The following is an 11,714-nucleotide window of genomic DNA, read 5'->3' on the forward strand; positions in this document are numbered from 1 at the left end:
CCAAGGATCTCTGACATCAGGCAGAGGAGGGGATTTCAATCATTACAGTGAAGCAGAGCCCACTCCAACGGGACTCTTTCACCCCCCAAACCTTATCACAAGAGCTCTTTAACTATACACCCCTCCTTCTCCAGCAGGCTGGATACCCCCATGCACTGCAGACCAAACTTAAACCAAATTAAATTCTGTCATGAGTAAAAGTAGCCACAAAATTAACCCCCTTCAAACAGCATTACTGTTCAATATGTTCCTCCCTGCTCCTCAGCAGCTTTCTCCCAGTGAATATCCATGTCTGGGGCCCTCCTGGCTTTAACAAACAGATAAAGCCTTGAAGCAAGGCCACTGCAGAGCACCCACCCCTGGGAAGAGGCTGGAAGGACAAACAGCATGTGACAGATATCCCTCAGCCACGTCAGGTGTCGCTGGGAGGGCACAGGGACACTGCAGCAGCCACACAGCCAAGGAATGTGTGAAACGAGCAGCTTTGCTGCTCCTTTCCTTCCCCAGCTGCACAAGAGACATCGGGATCTCCGGGACTCAAATGTGCCCCTGCAGCAAAGATCAGGAACATCGCTGCCTGAGCAATTACAGAGACCCCCCAAAGTGAAAACGTATCTTCAGCCGCTGCGTTCACATGACACCAAGTGTTCAGCCAGGTAATTAGAGCTTAATCTTTGCCGTGGCAGGGAAAACAATCCCCCTCCCTGCCAAGCTAACAGGCTTCCTCAGCCAAACACGCCCGAAACTCTTAATTACGGTTTCAAAGTGCTGAGGGCACAGGTTTAGCCGCTCCCCTCCAGGCTGGGAAGTGCTGGCATACCTTTTTTCGCCATTAAGTGTCTACATTTACAAACAAATCCAGGGCAGAGCCCCAGCACCTGCTGTTTGATGCCTTTCACTGGAGTCAAACAGAGGAACCACAGGGTATTAGCGCCGCGGTTTAACAAAGCCCAGCTACAAACCAGCTGACACGCTGCTGTCGGCACACTCCTCACACTTCAGAGGGGGAAGCACAGTGATTTTTGTAGAATAAAAAACATACAACATACTAGGGATAGACTTGAGTGAGGACTGAAGATAAAAAAGAGGAGTACAGCTTAAGGGAAACTGGCACCCAGCTGGGGAGCAGCCTGGACCTTCCTGCCACGCTCCACCACCACGACACAGCTCAGCACCTCACGGGGTTGGATTTGTGTCCACAGAATCCCACACTGGTTTGGGTTGGAAGGGACCTTAAAGCCCATCCAGTCCCACCCCCTGCCACGGTCAGGGACACCTTCCACTAGCCCAGGTTGCTCCAAGCCCCGTCCAACCTGGCCTTGGGCACTTCCAGGGATCCAGGGGCAGCCACAACTTCTCTGCCCAACCTGTGCCAGGGCCCCCCCACCCTCAGAGTCAAGAATTCCTTCCCAATATCCCATCCAATCCCACCCTCTGGCAGTTTAAAAACATCACCCCTTGTCACTATCTGCCTATTTACTTTGGAAACACTACAAGTTGAAACCTCCTGTTAACATTCCAAGCTCACACACCACCCCATCCCAGTAGGCCCAGATTGGTCACACAGGTCGGTCTGTGCTTGTTCTCACCTTGTTTGCCCCAAAGGTGCCATTATCTTTGTTCTACTTCACTGTGTCCCCCCATTTTAGCCAGTTTTTTTCAAAGCTTTAGCTAAACAGTGTCACACGGAACCATCAAATCACCAAGGTTGGGAAAGACCTCCATGAGCATCAAGCCTTGAGGAGAACAAGTCATCACCTATGCCAAGGTGCCTTGAATTCAGAACTGCCAATGAAGCATTGCCAGAAGCCACTATAGAAAGGTTTTCCCTGTAGAAAGATGTTTTCTTCTCCACTGAGATCAGCCTAAGCTTTCTGGTCCAGAACAACAATTCCCACCTGGAAAGAAGCTTACTTTCCAGGTCTCAAATCCCAAGTCAGGGCTGTTCAACTAGTCCTGAAAGAGAACCAATCCCTTTGTGTATCCACCTGTACTGCCTCCAGCATCCCCTTGCAATGTAACACCAGAGTAGATTCTCTGCTTCCCTTATCCTCTGCCTTCCTTAGAAATCCAATTAAAGTTTTTCTTTGTACATCCCAGGAACACCAAATGAAAGTCACAACAAATCTGTATGATCAACCACTTGCATTTCCTTCTAATCCTTTGTTTTATTCTGAGCCTTGTGGAGGACATTTGTCACCAGATGGACACCACTGCCCAAACAGCTTGTCCAGCTGGCAGCAGGGCCTCCCTCACAGCTCCCCAGGAGAAGAGTGAAAACATCTCAAATCCCTTCCACTTCAGCACATCAACACTTTCTGCTATGCTAAACATTCACACTTGGTGAGAGAGAGGAATCCAGGTGGGAATCCTGCACAAACACAGGACAGGAGTTCCCCAGCACTTCAGCTGTGAGCTCAAGGAGGAGCAAGAGGCAGAGCCCAGACTGGAAGCAAGTTCTCATATTTTGTCACTGTCATAGCCACTAAAAACTAAACCTGATGCAAGACCGCCCAGCAGAGCAGTGTCCCAGCTCCTCCAGAATGCCACTGGCTCAGGTCATTCCACCAAAAGCAGTTATTTGTTATTACTACTAGAGAGTGCCAAAACAGACTAAAGAGCTTGGTAGAGTTGTCACATCCATGTGCTCTGGCTCAAGTGAGGAGCTCGGTCTCCTATGGGAAAATACATTAAGACTGACAGCTCGTTCCTATTCACAGGAAGAGATCCAGCTTAAATCCTAAGAACTGAGTTTACTGACACAGGCTACAACTGATCCAGCTACTGCCTGTGCTGAAGTACAAATTCATTGGGTATGATCAGTGCTGAGCACAGGATGGCCAGAATAGAGCTTGGCTTTCCCCTTTATTCCTCCCCTTCTTTCCCCACTTATTTTCCCCCTATAGCCACATATCAGAGTCCCACTGAACACTCCATTCCCTTTCTGCAGGCCAAGGGATCGTGTCCAATATATAACAGGGAAAGGCTTTCGTGTCTAAAAGCAGATCAAAAGTCTCTCCTTCTCTCTGGCTTGGGCACAGCACTACTCAGAGCTCACTGTCCCTGCCTCGTTTATTAACCATTAGTGCCAGCTTGGCCACCATTATTTATAACAATTCAGGCCCATAAAAGTTAAAAAAAGGGTTTATGCTTGCCTGGGTGCAGAGGTTAAGTGATACAGTACTGAGCCCTGCTCAAAACACATCTGACACAGGGCTTAAAGTATTTCAGCACTGAACTCCAAATCTGAGCTGTGCCAGTGCTGGCCAAATCCTCCTAAGCCAGCTGGAAGTCAGTCTCTGGGTTTAGCAAAGGGTTAGTGAGGCTTCACAAAATAATGGCCCTAAGTTTAACTGAACAAAACATATGGACTTAAAAAACCAGCACAAAATAATCCAATAATTACATCCCAGCAGGGAAAGATGTAATTTAATTCTGTTTGCACTGCTGAGAAATGAAAGCCTCAGCCTTTCTTGTTGACCTGATGATTCTGATTTAAAATCCACTTAGTGAATACAATTAGTGAGACTACTGGGCACACTGGATGAGGTTTGATCAATACTTGCAACTTGTAATCAAGTGCTTGTACCCAGTTATTTGGGCCAATTCAATGATATGCCTGATATCACATTGTCAGCTAAGGAAAATTGTTTGGTATTTAGACAAAAAAATCTAAGAGCTGGGAGTCATTTGGGCTATAGTGAAATGGAGCACCTCCTCTTGTTGGGTTCATGGTGCTCATTGCAGGTATGGACACGTGTCACTTCAGTGCCTAAAGGGGCTCCAGGAGAGCTGAGAGGGTCTTTGGACAAGGGCCTGGAAGAACAGGACAAGGGGGAATGGCTTCCCACTGCCAGAGGGCAGGGTTAGATGGGATAGCGGGAAAGAATTCTTCCCTGGCAGGGTGGGCAGGCCCTGGCACAGGTTGCCCAGAGAAGCTGTGGCTGCCCCTGGATCCCTGGAAGTGTCCAAGGCCAGGTTGGAGCAACCTGGGCTAGTGGAAGGTGTCCCTGCCCATGGCAGGGAGTGGCACTGGATGATCTTTAAGGTCCCTTCCAACCCAAACCATCCTGTGATTCTCTAAGCACAGTAACTGCATGCTGTGCAACCTGATTAAAGTGCAGTTGCTTTTGCTGACAAATCCTGTACCTCAGCTCACAAATGCTGTGTATTTCTTATTTTTGTAAGTCTCTTGTTTAGATATATAGCTTAAGGATAATGCTTTTTGTTGAAGGATTTATTTTGAGCTCATCTTTCCTATTCTCAGTTAAAGAAAAAAATACTCCCGTAATTCTAATTGAGCTACATTAACCTCAAATTTTAAACTGCTTCAGATCACTATTCTTCAACAAGCATGTCATTAACACAGAGGTAACACGAGACTTTTCCATGGGATCATGGAATGGCTTGGTTTGGAAGGGACCTTAAAGCCCATCTCGTTCCACCCCCTGCCATGGGCAGGGACACCTTCCCCTTTTGTTTTCTGTCAGCCTGAAAAAAGCCCTACTCAGTTAAATTATGTTGTAAACGTTTCCCAAAAAGGTTTAATCATTTTTGAGAGCAAGAGGAAGCAAATAACAAACCTACCCTATCTTAGTGTAGGTTCACACACTTATCCTGCTTCAAAACCAACTCACCTCCAGGGAGCAAATCCCTGGGAATGGAGCAAGACCTCATTTTCAAATTCACTCCATCAGCAGCTTCTGTTCTGCACCCATAAAACAGAAACAGTTTTGGGGCAAAATAGATACCCAAGCTCCTTAGTTTTTCAATGATTTCTGAGTAGCACTTGCAGACTCATCAGCTGGGTGCCATATGAATTGCAAATGATGGGGGAAGGCGAGGGGGGAGGAATATAAATCCTGTTTCAAAGGTGTTCAGCCTCAATCCCCACTGAAGGCTTACAAAAATTGTTTGATTCAGCTGCACATGACCTATTTAATATGTTAATATTTGGGACCAGAATGGAGGTGGTATCACAGCTGATAGACACCCCTTCATCCCAAATATGAAGGGGGCTCTTCAGATGCTTAAACAAAGTTTCTTTTCTGTATTTTACATCAGGCAAAAGCAGGGATTACAGAAGTAGTAAGGCCAGGTTGTTCTCTGTGGCTGAATCTCATGTAGAAAGGCAAAGATACTCCCTCTATGCCAGGGCAGTACCTGAGCACTTCCTGGGAAAGTGACCTCACAGTAAGGAATTTCCTGGCACAGATTCCCAGGAAGGTTCAGCTTTGAAGTGCAGCCTCCTTGCTGCAGAGATGCTGATGGACAACTATGTTAGTGAGGACCACAGAGCACACACCAGGCAACAGAGGCACCAGGAGACACAGGCCTGACTCCAACTCCTCACCCTGCAGAGAAGGAACTTTGTGCAAACACAGATGTGGAAGAGTCATTCCAGCCCACAGTGAACAGCTGTCCAGGAACAACTGGGGAGGACTCAGAACCATCATCTCCAACACAAGCACAGCAGACACAGACAGGCCTAGGACACCCATAAAATTAGGCCACCCAGGTTCTCTCCCTAATGCTAAAGGTCCCCATGGAGCCTTATCTTCCCAATTATTTCACTGCAAACCACCACACTCAGATTCCAAGGGTCAGATATTTAAGTCATGCCAACACTGATTACATTGGACCACCAGCTTCTTCCTGAAAGAAACCTGCAGGAAGTTTTAGATCCTAAGAAAGCAATCAAGGCAAACATTGCAACTGTGGAGATATAACTGCATCACTTCTGTAGGGAAGGCATCCAGGAATAATTTCCCAAGGTGCAGTCCTGCAGCTGCACACTATTACACTGATATCAACTACAGCAACATGCAATTAAGAGGAGTAGAGGTAAAAAAAAAAGCTCTTGCTTAATAGGTTCACACCGATATTATTTACAAATTCTGTGGAAAGTTTATAAAAATAACTTGTATAAGTGAATTTGGGAAAGCTTGATCCTCTTACTGGAGGCAGGAGGTGGAATGATAACAAACAGCAGGATGCAAGGAACAAAATGAGCACAAGTGCAAAGCCAACAGCTGTTTGTTTCTCGCTCCTCTCCCCTCTATTTCTCTTCCCAGGACAGAAGATCGAGCTCATACCGTAAACAGAAAATGCTGAATGACAGAAAGGAGCACCGCAGGCTGGAGCCCTATCCCAGGACAGCTGACCAGAACAGCCAGGCCCCCGCAATCACTCCAGCATTCCCAATCCTCTCTGAAGACATTGCTGCTCATAGCATAGCACTTACTACAGCAAATATGTTGTGGGAAGGCTGCTGTTGAAATCAAGTCTTCAGTCTCAGAGGAAACAGCATTTCCCAATCAGTCATTTGTCTATCTACCCCCTCTTCCCACCAGTTTCACCCTTGGGTGAAAAAAAAAAATCCCTTTTTCCCTCGGCTTGAGCCCCCCAGTGAGTGGATCATCTGGTGTTCAATAGCTGCTGTTCTCTGCCACTCCCACACAGACTGACAATCACAGCACAGAAAAGTCACTGCGGAACCTGTGACTGTCCCACCACTGGCAGAACACCCAGTCCTCAAAGCCAGAGACGAACAGAGATGATCCCTTCTCCGAGAAAAGGACAGGGAACCACAGGTGCCAGGTGCTCGCACAGGCTCAGAGTGCTCTTCACCTGAAAGGCGCTGTTTGAGTCACTTCTGGTAACCAGCTGTAATTAATTGTGGCCAATACAGACCCCGGCGAGTGTAAATGAGCCCTCCTAGCAGCATTTCACACTTCAGACCGGTAGCTTAGCAACAGGGGTAGAAGAGGAGTGAAAAACCGGAGATTATTGGTTTATTCAAGTATTGGGGAAGAGCCTCACGTGTTAACTGGTTGTTAACTGGGAAAAAAAAAATAAACTCTTTCCTCATAGTTTCTAAATGGGGAGTGGGGGCAAAAATTTAGTTTGTTACTATGCTACTCTATTTTTAATTGGCAATAAATTAATCTTCCCCAAGCCAGGTCTGTTTTGCCCATGGCTGATGGGTGAGGGATCTCCCTGCTCTTATCTGGACCCACAAGGTTTTTCACCTTGTTTTTTTTCCTCCCCTGTCCTGCTCAGGGCAGAGTGACTGGCTTGGTGGGCACCTGGTGGCCAGCCAAGGTTCATCCAGCCTAGGTGGAAAGGAGGCTGCAGCAGATCAGAAGTCACACATTTTGCTGGTGATCAGCTTGGAGTAAGTCGGCTGGGACATTGGTTTAATCAGCAAAATGGGCACTGCTCCTACATCTGTAAGGGATTACCTGCCTCTCCTCAAAGGGCAGCTCATTGCACAAGAGAAGAGTTCGGCTAAACATAAAAAAGCAGCTGCTTCCCCAGCCCTGGGGCAAGTCCTTGGCTGTGCTGGCAGCTCAGCATCCTACAGGGCTCATCTCCTGCAAGACTTGCACAGGAGATGCTGGGTTAGCCAAGTGCAGAGCTGAGCTGTGCCAACAGGGACAGACCAGCTGCGTGTGTCTCCCGGGGCAGAATCCCACGCCAGGAAGCAAGTCTCAAAAAAAATGAAAAGGATTAAAAGGAAAGGATAAAGGTACTTAAGCCTTGCTGTTTCATTTATAACAGACAAAAATCAGGGGACAGGGAAGATGGAAAACAGCGAGTAACTGGCCCAGCAAGGGTAAAATGCAGGAAAATAGCGTGCAAGGATCCCTGGCTATCAACTCCCCTGCTCCAAACAGCCACCAGGACAACTGAGCGTGGGACTTGCATGTCATTGTCTGCCTGGTGCCTGAGCTGAGAATAAAAACTTACCAAAAATGCTCAGCTGCAGCCAAGTCTGAGCAAAGCCACTGCCCTGGCAGTGCAGTGTCAGAGCAATTCCGTGTGTTTGTGATGAGCCCTTTGTCCTCTTCACAGCCAGTTTCACCCTTTGTGCAGAGCAGTGAACCAAAGCCCACAGACAAATTTAATGCAGGATGAAAATGTGTTTGCCTGCGTGGTTTAGTCAGACTTCATTGCATCATGTTTGGTTCCACTGGAGACAGAAGGATGCACTTGAGCTCCGTCCAGTCACTTCAGTTTTGCTAAATTTGGGAATACATGGCAAGAGTAGCATTTGTGCATCAGCACAGGCACAAACCCGGAGATTTATTTTTCCTGATACAGCTTTCATTGGTACAATATGTGCCACAGAAATACAGAAGGATGAAAATAATCTTAATTCCAGGAACTGTGCTACTCAGAAAGCCTTTCTCAGGCAATGTACAATCACCCATCGTACAGTCCTTGCTGTACGATGGTCTTGCCAAGTGGGTGCCTCTCCTCTTTGAGCTTATTTCCTCAGCCAGGGACCTCTGGGACTGATTTCCTCTGCTATCACCAGGGCAGCAAGGACAAGCACTGCTGTTTTAGTGTTTTAGCATTTAGACACAGCCTTCAGGGTTTTTTTGTTGTCTCTACAATGCAGCCCAACTCTCTGAAAACACCTCAAAAAGAAATGCACACCCAGTGACAAAGCAGAGGATCTGTCACAAAACGTGTTAGAGCAGGGGAGTGGGGCACATAGTAAGTTATGAGTAAACATCCCGGAGCAAAGGAAACCAAACCACCCAGCACAAACACCTTTGAATTGTGAACCAGCTTTAATGATACCTAAGTTATTGTGCTGCCAAACTCCCATCTGCAAGCAACTGGATGCTACAGTGCTCAGCACACTCAGCCATCAGTAGCTCTTCATCCACATCATCTGTGTTCAAGTTGGCAGTGCTACAAACCCTCACACTTTTTACAGTAAAAGATTCAAAACCTTTTGTTGCCCCTCTGGGGTCATGACCTGTTTGTGAAAGTGATTAATACAAAGGTCATCTCCAGAGATGTTTTGTCCTCTTAGGGTAAATTTGATTTTTGGAAGTGCCCCAGCAAAGCTACTGGAGGGGGAAGGATTGCAAAGTCACTACTCCTGTGTGCACAGTGAGGTGCCAACACTGAACTGAACCTCCAGCCTTTCAACAACAGGATTCCTGACCAGTCCTTTCTTTAACCAGCACACACTGAGCACCTCGAAACACACACTGGGACCAAAACACTCCTAGAAGTCCTTCAGCCTGTTTGTCAGTACCACAGAAGCCCAGAATTGGGTTGGAAGGGACCTTAAAGATCTTCCAGTCCCACTCTGCCATGGGCAGGGACACCTTCCACCAGCCCAGGTTGCTCCAAGCCCTGTCCAACCTGGCCTTGGACAATTCCAGGGATCCAGGGGCAGCCACAGCTTCTCTGGGAAAACTGTGCCAGGGCCTCCCCACCCTGACAGGAAGGATTTCTTCCCAATAACCCATCTAAATCTACCCTTCTTCAGCTTGAAGCTATTCCTCCTTGTCCTACCATGATGCCCACTGCATTTCTGCACTAGCAAATTTTGCAAGCATGATGAGGATCATTGAATACCTCACCACAAGCAACCAGTGTAATTCCCAGAATATTGACTGGATGATGAAGTAGCATTATTACAGGAGACCTTAAACACAGGGAAATTAAAACATTGGATGGTTGTGAGAGACTCCTGTCATTAAAGGGCTTAGCAAGAACATCTATAGCACTTCTAAAATATGCTTACATGCCATAAATCACTGCCCCACAATGATACATGCACATTATATTCATAACAGCATAATTACAAGGCAATTACCATACAGCAGTAATTAAGGGGAAACCCTGTGTGCCATCCAAGGCAGCTACTTTGAAAGGGACTAAATATACAAGGAAAATATAATTAAGCAACAGAAGGTGAGTTGTTTCCTGATGATAATTACATTACTGGCTGTATTTTCAAGTAGGTCACTCCTAAAACAGACCAGTTCAGGGGAAGCTGAACTTGGGCAGGATTTTGACAGCCACATGAATCCTGGGGCCCAGGTGGCCATGGACTTACCAATCTCATTTGTTAAAAGCTTTAATGGCAAGTAGGTTTTGCCCCTTGGCAGACTTTTGGGCAGCTGCCTAATTTCTGTAATGGCCTAACACAGACCTCAGCCAAAAGCAGGAGTCATTCCACATGGCTGAAGAAAACATTCAGCCCAGCAGAGTTGAACAGTACATGTGATTTTTTTCAGCTGAAGCAAAAGCTAATAGAGGTGAGAGGTGGCTACCTTTCTACACCTGACAAATAAAATGTATTGAGGAGTAACCCATCAGCAGCGAGAGGAGAGGAGGTGTAGGAAAGTGTGTGTGCAGGGCTCAGGGTGGGTTTAAACACAGCTTGAGCTGTGAGGTTCTGCTCACTGGGGACACAGAGCCTGCCTGGGGAGCGCAGCTGAGCTCTCCAGCACTGGCATCAGAGGCACTGAAGAATTTAAGGACTCCACTTGGGACAACTCTCTTAAATGCCTTGGACTCCACCGAGCCTGGAGGTGGGGGAATGCAGTAATGAACCCGATTTCTCAGGTCATTCCTATCACAGAAGCATTTTAACCTCTTTGGAGAAGCTGCAGCAACTGGTGAACTCCAAAGCTGAGCCTACAGCTCTGTGGCTGGAGAGGGCTGACTGCTATTTTTATACTTGTTTTCCTGGGAAAAGCCATCATTTTACAAACAAGTTCAGCTAGAGCAATCATTGTATATTCATTCCCTGCTCCCTCAGAGGACACAGCTTCCAGGATCCTTCCCAAGAACAGCTCCAGCAAAGCACAGATGGATGGCTCTGGATCTACCCTTCCCCAGGCTGTCCAAGGCAGTGAGTTATCAAACACTAGTTGTTCTCTTCACTGTTATCACCTAATGGGTCACAGATGGCACAAAACATTATGGCATCCTGAATTTTGTGCGCCTTCATGCTGTTGTTTGTTCAAAAAAATTAATCTCAAAGGCTGCCAACCCCTGTCTTGCTCAGAATCACCTTTTCACCTTCTCACCATCTGCTGTCAGACCTCGAGGGCGAGTCAATGCGAGTCCCAGTCTCAGCTGCAACTCACTGGGTTGCATCAAATTCGAAATCCTCCAGCACAAAATGTACCTCATTGCCACTGACACCTCCAGGAGAGGCAGCTCTTCACTGTCCTACCCACCACTTCCAGGAACACTGCAAAGAGAACATGTTGCAGAGGTCTGTGTCCCTGGCCTGAGTCCATAAAGCCCAATCCATTAAAGTCTTTAAATTACAGTGGAAAACGTCCATTATCACCTGCACGTTCCACCCAGCCTGCCCTTGTTTGCTTTCCATGGCATCACAGGAATACAAAGCCACAAGAAACATCCCAAACATCCAGTCCAGACTCACCTGATCCACTGGCTCCTGAAAAGCTCATCAGGCAAGCTCAGTTATTCCCCAATTCTCATTTAGTACCTCTTTGCTAGCACAGAAGACCCATCTCATTTATTTTGGGCCTCTGCAACTTGAAGAGCCACTTCAAATTCCCCTCTAGCCTCCAATACTTTTTTCATGCCAGTTAGACCAAAAAGAAACATTTGTTGCATGCTAAATCAACAGAAAAAGGGGTGAAAGAAGAGATCGCAGCCCAGATTTCAGCACTGAACATGTCTTACATGGCCTTTTCTGTACAAAAAGCCCAGATAAACCCAAAAATCTGATTATGTAGATTATTCTCTCACGTCACACTCTGATACTCTTATGCATTTCAAGGCTTCCAACATGCCTTTCAGAGAGCAAGGCTTGCATGAGTCCCTTGAGGGAGAGCTAGGAAGAAGGGGGGGGGGGGAAACGTGGATTTATCCTATCATTCAGCAACCACCACAACCCCAGCAGGAAGCTGGGGGAGCCT

Source organism: Pipra filicauda, unplaced genomic scaffold, assembly GCF_003945595.2.
Source record: "Pipra filicauda isolate LSUMZ 115617 unplaced genomic scaffold, ASM394559v2 scaffold282_size1924045_pilon, whole genome shotgun sequence".
Lineage (NCBI taxonomy): Eukaryota > Metazoa > Chordata > Aves > Passeriformes > Pipridae > Pipra > Pipra filicauda.